The 15,525-nt window shown below is 36.4% G+C and overlaps 1 long non-coding RNA gene across 1 annotated transcript in view; it reads right to left on the minus strand.

The window, feature by feature from the left end:
• Positions 1 to 14,737, minus strand: part of LOC111767894 (uncharacterized) — a 38,765-nt gene extending 24,028 nt beyond the window's left edge. The window contains exon 1 of the long non-coding RNA XR_002799820.2: positions 14,499 to 14,737. This is a non-coding gene — a long non-coding RNA (uncharacterized lncRNA). The remainder of the gene's footprint in view (positions 1 to 14,498) is intronic.
• Between the last annotated feature and the right edge of the window lie 788 nt (positions 14,738 to 15,525).

Genomic DNA, 15,525 nt, shown 5'->3' on the forward strand with positions numbered 1-15,525 from the left:
TAAAAATAAAAATTATTTACAGCCTTATATCTATAACTAAATCAAGAGTAAAAGAAATATTTCATTAGGGAGAAAAAACTGATTTTTATTTTATAGTTTTAAGAAGTACTTTAAAAACTAAGCACGAAATTTTTTTTCGAAATTTGAAAAATCTGTTGATGCTATTCTTTTAATTGGTTGAAGGGTATAGGACCAAGATGCAGCAGATTCTTAATTTCATTGATTGGCACTATAGGAAAATGCTCATAGTTCACAGGTATACCACTATGAATACCCAGTCCTGTAGTCCTTATTCATGTGCAATTCCCACTGGGAATACCACATGAGATCAAGAAATGTAGGATGAGACCCGATTATTATAATTCACAAGACTAATTATGACTTTGAGTTTTCCTGGATAAGCTAATTCTTTCTGCACCCTGGGATCAGTGAGCACGAAAGCAGTCTCACAAGGATTTCACTGCATTTAACATTACATGTATTTATAAATAAATCCAGAGACATTAAATAGCACTTCAGCTCTCTGTTATTTTCTTTCTCTGTGTTTTTTTTTTTAAATTATAAAAAATTTTGAATAGGACAATGCCACAGGTGTAGTTTCACTAAAAAATAAAAATAAAAAATAAGGCACACATCAATCACGTACTTTTTGGTGTTCACTCATTTGTTTCAAATAGACTGTTTATTTTTATTGGCATCATGGTGAAAAAGACTAAAGAGGGACATGGGGAAGCAAGGATTAAAGAGAACTTGAAAGAAAGGAGAACCATAGACAAATAAGAGTTGGAAGGAAAAAAGAGAAAGAGAAGGACTGCTCTAAGATGAAAGAAGGCTGGCAGGAGGGGCTCCGCTTAATTTTCTCTCTTATTTGTGGAGAGCTCTGTGAGTGACATAAAATGATTAGATATTCTTGAATGATTTGAAATCTGTGTTTGATTTTTTGGTGTGACAAATCTCAAAAACACTGATTCCAGAGTTTTCTATGATGCCACTATCAACAAATCCCCCCAACAGGCATTTTTATTCAGTCACCCATTGTACGTCTATCTGAGAGGGAGTTTCTTTGTGTACTGAGTAATTTCCATGTTGTGAGGTTTCTTGTCTTCAGTTACCTCCAGTTTCATGCTTTAGTCGGAAAACTCATAGCACTCAAAAAGGAAAACTCAAAGCAATATAGACTTTTGTGCCTTTTACAAAGAATTAGAGCTGTGTGCCCCTACCAATATAGCGATATATTATATAAGGTCAATACTCCTTTTCACATGCCTCTAACACAGATGCATCGTATGAGGTGGAACAGCAAACACTGAATCACTCTGGTAGAGATACACAAAACAAGTAATTACCGCTGGTTGCAGAAAAATAATTATGCAGTTGTGTGATGAGAACCAGTTTTTAACTGGGAGGAGAAATTCTACCAAAAAAGCATGTGGAAAAGCTAAATGTTGTGCTCTGGAAAATAAGCCATTCTATAAAACTTCCTGCTGCAGCTGTATCATCCAGAAGAGGTACCATACTTTTTTTATAATGGCATATTGCACGCTGGATGTAACACAGTGTGCTCGTCTACAAGGCATGTATAATTACTGCTATTTTCTGTGGACTTTTCTGCCAAAGTGACCATGTTTTCTACTATCAATTCATCTAATATTTTAGCAGGGATACCCTTTATTGTCACTTCGTGCTTACCAGGTGGTCCTTGATTATGATTCACTAGATGCCTAGGATCGCTAGCTGTTCTTCCTTGGAGTCAGCTATTACTATCATAAATGTTACCGCATCTCCTCTGTGTCCAAGATACATAAAATAACATTCAGTATAGGAAAAAAAGCTCACTAGGCTTCATTTTAATGCAGCATATTTTTCTTTACATTATATAAGACACCAATGAAATGTGTACATTTCTACAGAAGGTCTTTATCTCAAATATCTACAGTGAGTTCCCTTTATGCTGACATATACCAAGCCCCACAGAAGCCAAGAGGATTTTGTTTCTTTACTGTTAAGAAGGGCTGTTCTGGGCCCTTTAACTAAATCCACCGCCATGAATGAACTTAGAGCAGAAACAGCAAGTACAGCTACATTTAGGCTTATATCAGCATTTCCGTTTAACACATTTTAAAACTAAATTTAAGTAATGTGGAGGTTATGACATGAAGTGACAAAACCCAAGCATGTGAGCTGGATGCAACTATCTTCAGCCAGGCTTCCTGGGCCAGCATAGTGAAGTATATGGGCTAAAGAAAGAGGCTCAGCTCTGCCTCTGAAATTCCAGGAGTGGGAAGGCTCTTTTTAAAGTCTTAATACTAAACTTATCTTATCTATATACCATAATGGCATCTGTGGCCAGCAAACAAGCCCACGAAGCTTGAGGAAGTTTCCATCCTAATCCTTTCAATTGCTTCTTGCTGCTTCCTCCCCTCGCCCCCCACCCCGAGGTTGCATACTGGTCTCCACACCACTAGAAAATGAAAACAACAAACAAACAAGACTTCCTTTGGGGCAACTTCTATGGTTTCAAGTGAAATTTAACTTTTATGAGCAAAGCTCTGAACTTGGTTTAGTAATTTGGGGCCAGAAAAGAATGGGTCAAGATAAAACCCTTAGAAATCTGTTTTATAATATGACGACCAATGTAAACAAATGACAAATATATCTACATTGAGCATATCTGTATACATCTATCTCTACACTCTTGTAAAATACAGAAACTTTGCTGAACATTCCAAGGGCTCTATATTCATTTTAGCTTATTTATTATTGCTAATATCTTTGGGATACTTATCAGCTGTAAATCTATCTTTATCTCCTCATTTCCTAATCAGTTCTAGAGCTTGATAGTAAATACACATGTTGGTGTGATATACTGCATTGTCATTAATAATAAATTATTGTATACCATATTCTAAATGTTTTAGTAGGCAAATATTTTCCCTTAACAATTTTATTGATGCAGTATAACCAAATATAAATTCTTAAATTGTATATATTGGAGTTTTTAATAGACATTAAACATTAATAAATATTTTCCTATTTTGCAAGTTTTTCCATTTTAAAAGAGGTAAAGTTTTCTTTTAAAACTTGGAAAAATAAATATTTGCTGCTAATCTTATACACTTATTCAGGGTTTGAGTATATTAGTGATTATTCTGGTTATTTAATATTAATAATTGCTCTTGCAAAAAAGTAGATCTACTCATTTGGGGGATTGGGTTTTAAATATAATGTTAAGATTAGGGTGATTAAGTACTTTGAATTCTTAAATATTCATCTTAACCACCTCTAACAAATCTAAGTTGAATTCTTTTCAAAGTTCTTCTAAAACCATTGTTGGTTTTATTTTGTAAAATCTGCTTCAAAAATTAGTCTAGCACTGTGAATGAATTGCTTTTAATAGAGAGATGGGAAAAAAAAGAGAAGGGGAGATTCAGGAGGAGAAAAATGTCAAGTGAATCAATATGATTAATTAAATTAAATGTGGATTCATAAAACTCATTTTCATAGATTTACACAATATATTCACAGTGACATTTAAAACATGTTTTGAAAATCCCTAAATAAAGTCCCATGTACATGAAGACATTCTCCATCTTTAAGAAATAATAAAAAAAACTTAACTACATAATAGAATCATATAACTTTACTGCCAACTACTATACACTTCAATAGTTTTTGACAGATAAACAGGAACAATTTTAATATGTAAAATTTGTAAAGGAAATTATATCTATTTTTGCTACTTTCTGAGATGTTTATGCTTAATCCAATAGATAATCTTGACTACTAATGTAACCTAAATAGTTTTCCTTATTTTAAATTCATATCAAGTTCATTTTGGTGTAAACCCATTAAGTTTACAACTCTCTTTGTAGTTCTTCTAGATAAATTGTTAAACTTAGCAGGTCAAATATTTATGAAAACAAAAGTTAATTTTTACAAGTTGTGAAATCTGATGTAAGGGAAAGGAACTGGTTCTTAGGTTTCTGAAATACATTGTTTTTTAAAAATTCAGGTAATACAAAGTCAAAAGTGGTACCTTAAATCTACTTACAGAATTAACATCTATGAATGATAACAATGACAACGCAGTCTTTAACATGGCACACATCTCAGATGAGAGATTTAGGGGAGAACATTCAGCCTCAGACAGTGCTTAAAGGCGTAATTTGTACGTAAGTCAATTTCACTTAAGAAAATTAATAGTCTTTAGGTATTAATTCTGAGTTGTTTATGATTGCTTCTTCCCAAAAGTCTATTCACGTTAGTGAGTTTCTCCCCCAACCCTGTGTATTTCATATTAGTATTAAGACTTTAATTCCTGCTTTTGCGAGGAGTATATTATATTGCTTTCCCAAAAATTCAGTCATAGCTCAAGCCATTTTAACAAACGACAATTTTTTTCTCTGTAAAAAAGCTTCCAAGATAAAGATTTTACATCACAGAGAAAATGGAGGAAAATTGAGAGAATACTTTATTTCCTTTAGTAGCTGCTATTGATGATGAAAAACAAGGAAACAAATGTAATTGGGAAAAAAAAAAAAACCCAAAGGAAGTTTCAAGTATCTCAAATGGGGGAATATTCTGAGTTGTAAATAGCTCAATTTTATTTCTAGAACCTGAAATATGTATCCCTGCCCACCCCCATCCCAATCTTGCTTCCAATTTCAATACTTCAGCCTTATCAAAGTAAACAAGCTATTGTGGAATAGAAACCCAGCTAGGTTTGAGGGCTGCCGCCACTTCCCTCTCTTCCTAACACAATTCGGTGCCAATAGCTTTTGGAAAAGGAAAGAAAGAAAGGTCTGCTCGTGTGCTGTGTGGAAGTAAAGGGGCAGAGGGGCATCACTTCAATCTCCTGCCTCTGGTCCTTTCTCACTCTCGCATCTCCAGAGAAAAGAGATGCTCTTCATTCACAAAACAAAACAAGAAAATCTCTATAATTATTTTTGGCTCAGCTCCATTGAAATTCATTCTCCTGGAAGCGTCTCTGTTTTAGATTAAAACAATGCTTAGAATATTCATTCTCTGCTCTGTCTTTCTTTTTTTCTCACTCACTACCCCTCCATGCCACCCACCCCCAACCTCTACCCACCCCTAGGCCCCCCATTTTTCTCTTGCTTTCTTATTTCTCAGTCTTGGTTTCTTTTGCTCTCCGTCCCTGCCTTTGGTTATTTTTTTTTTCTCAGTCAAACCAACATCAGGCCTCAGACGTTGTCAACATCAATGCCTACAAGTGCCTACTCAAGGTCTCCATGTTCAGTGTCAGTTGTTCAAGTATCATACCTTCTTCCAACCAGGAAATTTCCCCAATCCTATGTCACTGATTGTATCTTATGATTGTTGATTTGTGATCTGATGTTTCAGATCACAACCGAAAAACAGATCACTTCTAGTCTTATCCTGTTCAGTAAAATTGGGAATAAAATTTACTTTCTCTTTCCTCCATCCCTCTCTTCAAGACCCAATCCTCAAAAGATGGGTAAAATCTTCATTGGGAAGAGTAGGTGGTAGTTATTGAGTTACAAGGGTAAAGCATGGAAAATTGTTATTTTAAAAATCAAAATTCCATTATTTAGCCACTGATCAAATTTACTGCACGGAATGAGAGTTTAACTATTAAAAAACTGTTTTTTCTATCGCTAACTTAATGTTCAATTTTTTTTCCTTAAGGGCACAAACTTTTATACCATTGTCCTTCTTGTTAAGGCATAAAATTTCAGCAAGTGGAAAATAGAATTCCTGCTCCAAATAATGTGTATGTATTACAGAAGTTATCTGTGCTACGAAACATGGGATTCTCTTTCCTGAAACAGTGGATTCATTTGAGCTCCTATTACAAGGCAAGAATTTTACTTATAATGACTTACATTTTCGTGGAATCCCAATTTCTTATACCTTACAATTCTTAGCGACTGTAGACAAAAGTTGCTGATAAATCTTTCACAGAAAGAGGTAGATCTGATACCTACTTTCATTAGCATTAATGTGTCTTCTTCTTATTCACTTTCTAACTGTAATAATTAATTTGTGCTCGATTCAAATTCCAGATTGTTTGCAAAGGCATCCAAACTTAGTCCCCATCACTGGTGGAGTGTGCATCCTGTTTAGGGGTGCATTCCTGCTTCTTGGAACAATGGATGTTTTGTGTGAATACTGTAATCACATGTAAGTCAGTCCTAGCCTTCTTGCACTATCTTGACAAATAAAACAAAATCCTGACAGTTGCCCAGATGTGAAACGTCTCTGGGATTTCCTATGTGCTCAATAACACTACAGCAATCGTGTAAGCATGTATTTAAAAGAGGTTGGGAATCTATTTCTAAGGCCTCACGAGAATCTGATTACTGAACTCTATTTGGTTTACTAAATAAAGAGAGGGAGAGAGAAAAAAAAAAAAAAGGAAAACCACACACACTGCCATTAATTACAGTGTAAACATTTAATAAATATTCTTTCTTTCTATCCTTTGCCCTTTTCAAAAGGAAAGGTGGTAATTTACATGTACGATGCCTCTTTCCTCTCATTGTTTTATTTCTTTTCTTTCTGGCTTTCTTTTACTTCTGGAGAAAAGAGGTGGACATGTTTGAGAAGACAGAAATGTTTATCTAGTACATTTTTTTTCATATAAAAAAGCAGCCTAGGCCCCTTCTACTTTGCCTTAAGACCTTTGTTAAACCACTAATTCTGGAAGCTGCATTTTAATTACAAAATATTGTAAAGGGAATACAGTAAGAATGTACAACCTTGATTCTCAGCCAAATGAGAGGAAGTTTAATAGCAATGTATGGTTGCAGCAAGGGTTATGTTTGGGATCCATATGCATGTTCAACTCACACATTCAGGCAGTGCAATAAAGCAGGGAAAAAACAGCTGATACACAAAAGGGACCGTCTAGACAGTACCCCATCAGTCTGGCTAAATTTGGTGCTGGCATTCCCAATGGGATTGTAATATAATTGTTCTGGTGTCTGCGTTCATTCCCCTGTCAAACACCATTCCAAATATACATCCTTCTCCCCCCAAACCTCTTTCTTCCACAAATATGAAGCCCACACTGTGCCATACTAGAGAGGATGTTAGATGGCCCAACCCCAAGAAAACATTATAATTTAGCAAAATCACGTTGTTTAATTCCCTTAAAAAAAAACTCCCAGTTACTTCCTAACTCCAAATAGAATTAATTTCAGCCAAATTTTAATAATTTAAATTAGAATATGGAAAAATTTAAATGCAAATACAAATAACCTTGAAATATTAAGCACTTTAGATGAAAGCAAATGGGTCTCTTTACCCCCTTTATATTTATTAACCTCTGTTAGAAAATTTAACAGAAATCAGAGATGTGAAAGTGTAATGACGGACACAGATCATAAATTCTAATGAAGAAAAGGCTAATGAAAAAAAGTGTTAAGCAAAAGCACTGAAAAAAATGCAAACTGTGTATTTTTTTTCTTTCTTGGGTTTAAATGCCATAATTTTTTTTCTCTTTAAATATCTTTTGAAAGTTCGACTTCTGTTAACTTACATAGGAATGATTTCATATATTTGGCTTTTTAAAGGGGAAACCAGAAATATTTATCCACTGATTTGTAGTAACTACCAATTAACATTTTTTAAATATTCTGGTATAACATATAAAGAAAATAAAAAACTACTACTTACAGAATTAAAAAACCTAAAAAGCCCATCATTAAAATGAATAATACACACACAGATTATTGACAAATATGCTTTATAATCTAAAGACTTCTGCAACATTAAGATTAAAGCTGTCAGATTCCTTTTTTTTTTTTTAAAGGAAAATGCAGGATTTTGGATTGCTATGTAATACAATAACCAGATACACTTATTTCATTTTCTTTTCCAAAGTGTCACCTCTCGGCATTGTTTAGATATTAAAATTGACCGGGAAACCGATTTTTTTAATCTTTTTTTTAACTCCAGAAAAATTATCTTGGGAAAGAGGTTGGCTGTTTGCTTTGTTTTGCTTTATTAATTGTGGGTCTATATTTGTCCTTCCTATTTTGGAAGTTAATAATCCTTTCCCTCATCCTGTAAACAGAAATTTGTCTCCCATCTTTTAGCACTTTTGAGATGCTAGATTAGGGTCCCCAGTGAGTGGAGAAAGTCTCCCCACCCCCATCAGGGACCACTCTAACCGGAGCAAATTCAAAGCAAATACTTCAGGCGCTAGATCCTGGCTTTATCCAACTTCAGGAGGCTGAGAGACAAGCACACCAACCCAAACGGGGCACACGAGAAATGGCTGTTCAGGAAGAAGCAAGACACAGGGCCTCAACTCGCACAAAGACTGAGCACAATTGCACAGAAAATCACCCCCAAAGCGATCAGGACATGTTCAGATATGTTTTACAGACGTCTTAAAATTCTCACATGGAAACGAAAAATTAAAGATTATAGATGTCTGAAAATTCTCACGTGGAAAGATAAGATGAAGAGGTTGTATCCTTCTAGTTTTAATTTTTAAAAAACAGTGATTTCATATTTTTTCCTTCTTTGTATGAAATTATTCTTCTGACTTTGCACATGGACATGAGAAACCCAGGCATTAAAAAAGACAACATAATAAAATTTGAGCAGTGTCTGCCTGAAGCTGGGTGGTTTGCTTGTGATTGTTTTTTATTCATTTTATTTTATTTTTCTACAATACGTACTGGTAGAAAGTGAAAGAAAGGCAGGCTGTAGGCATTTTTGAGATGAAACAGTGTAGCAAAATCTGAGTTTTATACTTGGTTTTCAAACTATTGAAAAATATCCTATGAGACCTCTTAGGTCTTAACTGGATTAAAATGAATATATTTGTGCTCTGGCTCTTTTCAGCTAACTAATGTGCATGTGAATTGATAGTGTGCGAGGGAGCGGGTGAGAGCAAGTGTATGTGACACTGGGAGAGGATGTGGGCTCCAGGCTGAGGGTGACTGTGTGAAGGAGCGTGCAGGACGGTGTGGGCTGCCTCCAAAGAGTGAGAGAAAGGAGAATGAGCAGGCCTTGGGGTCTAGTACGTTTCGTCGGGAGCCAGAAGACAAGCTTAGCTGGGAGACGAGGAGAGAGGAGAAGGGTGGTGGTGAAGGGAGGGTGGAGAAGGGGGTGTGGCGTGTGTGTGTGTGTGTGTGTGTGTGTGTGCGTGCGTGTGCGTGTGTGTTGGCTTTAAGGTTTCAGTATGGCTGAGCCTCGGATTTTTGTTTTGTCGGTTCCTGGCGTAAACAGGCCGGAATTTCAGGTTCAGGTGGGAGTGCAGGCAAAGAGATCATCGTCCGAGTTTCTCTTTCTGGTCCTTCCCTGTGGTTGCTGCTCAGAGCATTGCTGCTGCTACAGAGAGGGTGTGGGGGGAGCAGCAAGGGATGGGGTCTGTCTGCAGCTGCCCCTCTCACACTTGAATAAAAGAACTTTTTTTTCAGGGGTAAGGAAGCTGTGAATACCTTTCCCAATAAGAGATGAGGCATATTGAAAACTATATTAAATTACCCTGATTAACAATTTAGCCACGAACAGGGCAGCTTTGGGAGATCTCTATAGGCAGGACTGGGGGCTATTCATGCCAGCAGCTAAGAGGTCGAAAGGTTTCTGAAGTTCACAGGCTCAGAGCCTTTGTTATGCTAACAGACAATCTCAAATCAGCTGCCTAGTGGAGTGTGAAATATAAATGATTCCTTGAGAACTTCCAATAAGTTGTCACTCTTGCTCTCCAAATACCAGGACAGGCTGCTAATTTCTAGCAGGCCCTTTTGCAACATCGCTAGCCCTAAATGAATGCCTTTGTAGTTGAAATAATCTTTTCAAGGGAGCTGTCCTATCATCATAGCCCAAATGCATCTTGGTTTTGACTATTAAATGAAAATCAGGGCTCAGCAGTCCTTGACTTTTCCAAGCGCCCGATGTTTGGGAAGGGTGGTGGCAGCTCTCATGCACAACAAGTTAGCACCCACTGCAGGAGGGCCAGGGCATTAATAACAGCCTGCGGCCTCAGGAGGTACCCCAACTCTCACCCCCACTCCCTACCGGGAACAATGCTCCGGGAGAGATTTACGTGGCTTCCCTCAGGCTGGACTACCTTCTTCTTTCAACCACACCAACGTTTCTCTGATTTATGGACCCTCTGTCCAAGAGGACAGCCAGCTGACCTGCTTGCATCTGACTGGTCACTTCGAAGCATCAACTTTGGAGATGGATGTGTTCATTCTTCAGGGCAGGCGAGGCCAAGGGGAAGAGGGCAAGGTGTGTGTCCAGGCCATGCCCCTGGTACCAGACGCCTGTGGATATTATTTTATCATTTTCCCATAAGAAGGACACGAACACGGCTTATGATCTTGGGTGTGACCTTTGAGCACGTTCAGATGGATAGAAAGAAGGTCCTGGGTCTCTGAGTCTGAATCACAAAGCTTTCTACGTAAGGAAAACCACTCCCCATTCCAAAACCCAGACAAGTTGGGGGGAGCAAGAATGAGAATCCATCTGGGAGAGCGTGCCCAAATTAAACATTCTAGTAAGAAAGGACAAAACTAATTTATACAAATAAAGAAAACAAAAAAAAAAGAGGCCAGAGACCCAAGGATATTAGAAATCCACCTGCATCAGTCTTCACAAAGAAAGGGATAAAACCTTCCCAGTGATAACTTGGGTCCTAAAAATTTTGATATTTCTGACTCCATGTCCTCAACTTCTTTGCTGAAATATAAAAAAGGTCCATAATATCACAGAAGTCTCCTTTTTTTCTCAAACAGAGTAGGTTTGATTTTTGGCAAGGAATGTGGAAAAAAATCAAATGGACTATATTTTTTCAATATATTCTTAGGGTAAGTTTATGAACATATAAACATATAAAAACAATATATTTTAACACGTCCTTAGGTCACTTTATAAATCTTAAGGGTCCAGCTCTACAGAAAAACAGGGCCTTGAATCCCTCCATCTTCTCCTTCCTCTAACTACAATGATTTAAAAGTATTACTAACTACAGTGACTTAAAAATATGACATCAAAAATGTTTGCGCAGTTCATTTTGATTGGTACAGAAACTGGTTTAAGTAAATACTTTTTTCTGCCTTAGATATACTGCCTTACGACTATATATTAAAACATTAATCAAATATAAATAAGAGTGGTGGTGTCACTTGCACCAGTTTTGAAATCATCTAGCTTACATGTTTAAATCTGGTTTTTTAAAGCCAGGATACAAAGTACAATGGTCAACGGCTCTGGGATTCAACTCAGAGAATTTGGCCTTCGGAATAGGAGAGATCGTTTAGGAATCAGCCCATGATTTGTCTTTCAAATTCTTATTTGTTTCACTTAGTAAAGCAATCTGCAAATAATATTGGCTAGAAAAATGAGTTCAGATTACTGATATTAAAAGAGTAAAAGTTTGTGGTTTCTTCTGCCAAATACCAGAATTAGACAATAATTCATTATTGATCCACTCACACCCTTTGCAGAGAGACTTGGAGTCCTGGTCATCGTTACTTCAGAGAGAGCAGAATGACTGGCTTCAGATTCACTTCCAATTACACAAAAAAGAAGGCAACACTGACAGCTGAAAGTTCAATGGATGTGACACAACTTGCTGAAATTTACTTTTTCATTCCCTTTCCATTTTTAAAAATTTAATTTAATATTAAAATGTAAGTATCTACATGTTGTTGACACATGCTGGACATTCACAGGAGAAACACCTTCCCTGAGCTTCCAAATACTTATTTTACCACTTCCAAGTGTCCTCTCTCTTTCCCGTCTTTAACACATCAAAACAGGGAAGAAAGCGCTTTTGTGTTATAACTACAGAGAAAACATTTGAGAATGTGTCAATGCCGTGAATGCCAGCACCAGTTTGGGGGTTGGTTTGTTTTTCCCCCTGCCGTGGTATTTCTTTTCCCTTTGCTTCTGCGGTCTTTAAACTCTGGCCACTTTGAGAAAAGCAATGGTTGAAATGAAAAGTTAGGACAAATTGCATTAAACCTGTGTGTTGTCAGAATATGAGCATGATAAAAGCAGTGTTGGGACATTACAGAGCCAGAGCAGCTCTCTACACACAGAAAATATAAATAAAATTAAAATAAAAGCTGGTCTTTTTTTTCCCTCTTTCTTAAATACTTAAGATCTAAGAGAAAGGGAATTCCTGTTTAAAAAAAAACAAAACAAGTTTCCAGGGTTGCCATTTCTCCGTAGTGGGGGTGTCTGAATGTGTGTTTATGTGTGTGTTTGGGGAGAAAAGAAAGAATGGGGGAGGAGGAAAGGCAGATAACTTTACTGACATATTAATTCTTTAGATAGCAGTAAATGAATGGTGCAAATAGACATTTGTTTCCCTTAATAGGTTCTGTACAGGTCTCTTACAAGCTGTGGCATATGCTTCATTTATATGTATATTTATTTAGAAGGATCGAGAATAATAGGTGTAGTTTGTCTATAGTTGCAGTTATTATTTAAAGTCCAAAGAGGTTACAACTTTTTTCTACTCCAAACATGGATACAGAGGTCTCTGGTACATGCCTCCTGCATTATGTTGAAGGCCAATTAAAAATAAAAATAATATTCTTACTATCGAGCTTAAGAGGAGAAAGAAGGAGGCTAAAGGCAAAATAACTCCAAGATGGCTGCCTCTTCCTTCTTCCCCCTCCTTACTGCCCGTTTCCCACATAGAAATTAATGTAATATTTTGTTTAGAAATCACATTGTAGGTCATTTGCAAATGAGGCAGCCTCTGAGGCACCAACATCTGCCTAGAATATTCTCATGATGCCATCGAGGTATGGAGAGAGATTAAAATGCAAACATTCAAATGTATTTAGATTTGTACACAGTGACTGGACTCACACACATACACACTTGAATGTGTGAACAACACACACAGCTGCAAATGGAATAAAAGGCCAAAATCCCTCTTAATTCTTAGGACAGAAGGGCAAAGGAGGGTGCCAGGCCACCACCTTCCTCCCCAAAGGTTCGAAAATGCACTGTTCATGGTCTGGATTCGATCTTTTAAAAAAGATATATCTTACTGATGACTCTCTCATTAGGCGGACTTCTGAAGTCTGGGGAGACAAGATTTCCATAAATTATCTCTCTAACTCATCTCATGCTGGTGCAAAATGCAAAGCTAAAATTGTTTTTTTTTTTTTTTGCATTTTTTTAAAAGAGAGAGAATACCAAGCTAACCAGCTTCCTGACTAACATGTTAAAGGATTAAGATCGCTAGTAATTCCTGCCATTAATTACAATAAATAAATATTCTCAATCATAAAATCCCACCCAGAAAGCCAAACCAAAATAATGTTGAGGATAAATAAAGGTATAGTTGGGGCTTTATAACAGATTTATAGCAGGTGACTGTGTAGATTGGAGCGCACTAGGCATACAACAAAGCAAATGGTTTAGTTCCTAGGAAATATATTAAAAGGAAAAAAAAAAAAAGAAAAAAAACCCACAGCCCTTTATCTAAAAGCCATCAGGGACAAGCACTCAATACAAGTTAACAAGCAGGAACTGATAAGATAACATTTATATGAGGTCAGAAGTCAAATGCCAGTCAAAGGCTTTTAACCTCTTGGGTCATAAACAGGAATAGTTAAAAGTGAGAGGTAGTTATTTATCGGATTTTAAGGGTACCTGATCATTGCCAGAGAATCACCGATGATGAAACTAATTAGGATTTATAGAAAAAGAACTTTGTAGCTGTTCAAAGAAAATTAACCTACAAACCCATAATTCTTCAATTGGTAGGGAGAAAAACAAACAAAAAAACAGTCCTCTTTTTGGGGCAAAAATAAATCTAGCAATTTAAACAGCCTTAGTAAGGGACTCTCTCTCGGAAACAATAATTTATATCTAATGTATGTATTGATTAATATATGGTAAATGATATACCTTATAAATTCTGTATGAATAATCTAACAACAAAAATAAGCATCACATTACAGTTTTTGTTCTTTTTCTTTTTCTCCCCTTCAGACCTCCTAAATTAGACAGAATATAACCCCAATATCACAATACTTCTTGCCTTCAGAATGCTATCATTTAAAAATTAAAATATATATATATGCATTCAAATAGCAATCACTTTAAAACATCAGAATATTGAAACTGCTTAATTAAATTTTTATCTTAATCTAGCCAGAGAAGCAGATGTCTCTTCTTTTATTTGCTGTCAGAATATTTTCCTTTGTTTTGATTTTTGTCCTTTTTTGTCTTTTTCTAGGTTTACATTCCAAACTCGCAAACAGTTCCTGGCCCCAGAGTCCGTGCTGGCTTATATTTTCAAAGCATACCACCCCCTTTTTTCTCTTTTGCAATAAAAGAAAGCAGATCTAGATACTTCTTTCTAGAGAGAGATAGAGGGATTGTTGTTAGGCCTGCTAAGGCCCACTGTTTCTTTAAACAGAGTCCACAATACACTAGGCGAACATTGTGGATTTAAAATGCTTTTAAATATTTATCAGAAGTATTTTATCATCATATTCAAATGACACCTGGAGTGCACTCACCTTTATTGACAATCTCTGTTCTGAAAGTCCATTTGCTTCCTTAAAGCCCCCCAAGCAGAACAAGGACTACCCGTTTTCATTCAGTTAATGTTTAGTAAAAAACCAAGCAACCTTAATCAGCATGCTGATTGCATCGTCAACTAACAAATAATTTACTACTCTGAGCATTGCATTCCATTAAAAGCTCATTAAATTTTCTGTTCTCCAATGGGAGGTTTAGCTTTTGAACTGCATGCTTTTGCTTCGAATGATCATTTATTCAATTTTTGCAAAATGTTGTGGTTTTTTTCCCAAAGTATAGGTGAGCATTTCAACACCTATAGACCGCAGACATATGGAAACACAGCCCAGGGTTTGAGAATGTTCCATCGGATTTATAAACTCTATTTAATAAAAATTCAACATAATCTCCAGCATTTTTAGGAAATCCTGAAATCACTGAGTGTATCTCTGCTTATGTGTGACCCAAACATAGCTTCAGAAATATTAATACATAATATAAATAACAAATCACTTTTTTAAAGCTTAAATTTTCCTTTTCCACCACATTATAGCTATTGTTATTTTTATTATTTTTATCCTTGTAAATAGCTATTTTCTACTGATTCAAAGAGGAGCATGACACCACAAAGCCCTTATCATATTTGATGCCAAAACTAATACCTCGGGTGTGTGCATGGAGGGGGAGCCTAGTTACCCAAAGAAATCTGCATTTTATGGGGTTTACACATTTCTTACAAACTCACAATCCCCTGAATTATTTTCATGCCCAGACTCGTCTAGGAAAGAGTCCCTTTATTATTTTTAATTTAGGGAAATGTAGGAAAATATCAGCCCCCAAATTAACATGCATCTTTGGATTGCTAATTGTGCTCATTGCAAATTTGGGTCATTTTGCATGAGTGACTCTAATGTAGGGCTGAGATTGCCACGCAACGCAGTGGATTCCTGATTCCCCACGCTAATCCCGAACTCGGTGATTGTGTCAGGTGCAGTTCTGTATGCTCTAGCAGCTGGCGCATCCTCA

The sequence above is a fragment of the Equus caballus genome, chromosome 14 (assembly GCF_041296265.1).
Source record: "Equus caballus isolate H_3958 breed thoroughbred chromosome 14, TB-T2T, whole genome shotgun sequence".
Classification (NCBI taxonomy): domain Eukaryota; kingdom Metazoa; phylum Chordata; class Mammalia; order Perissodactyla; family Equidae; genus Equus; species Equus caballus.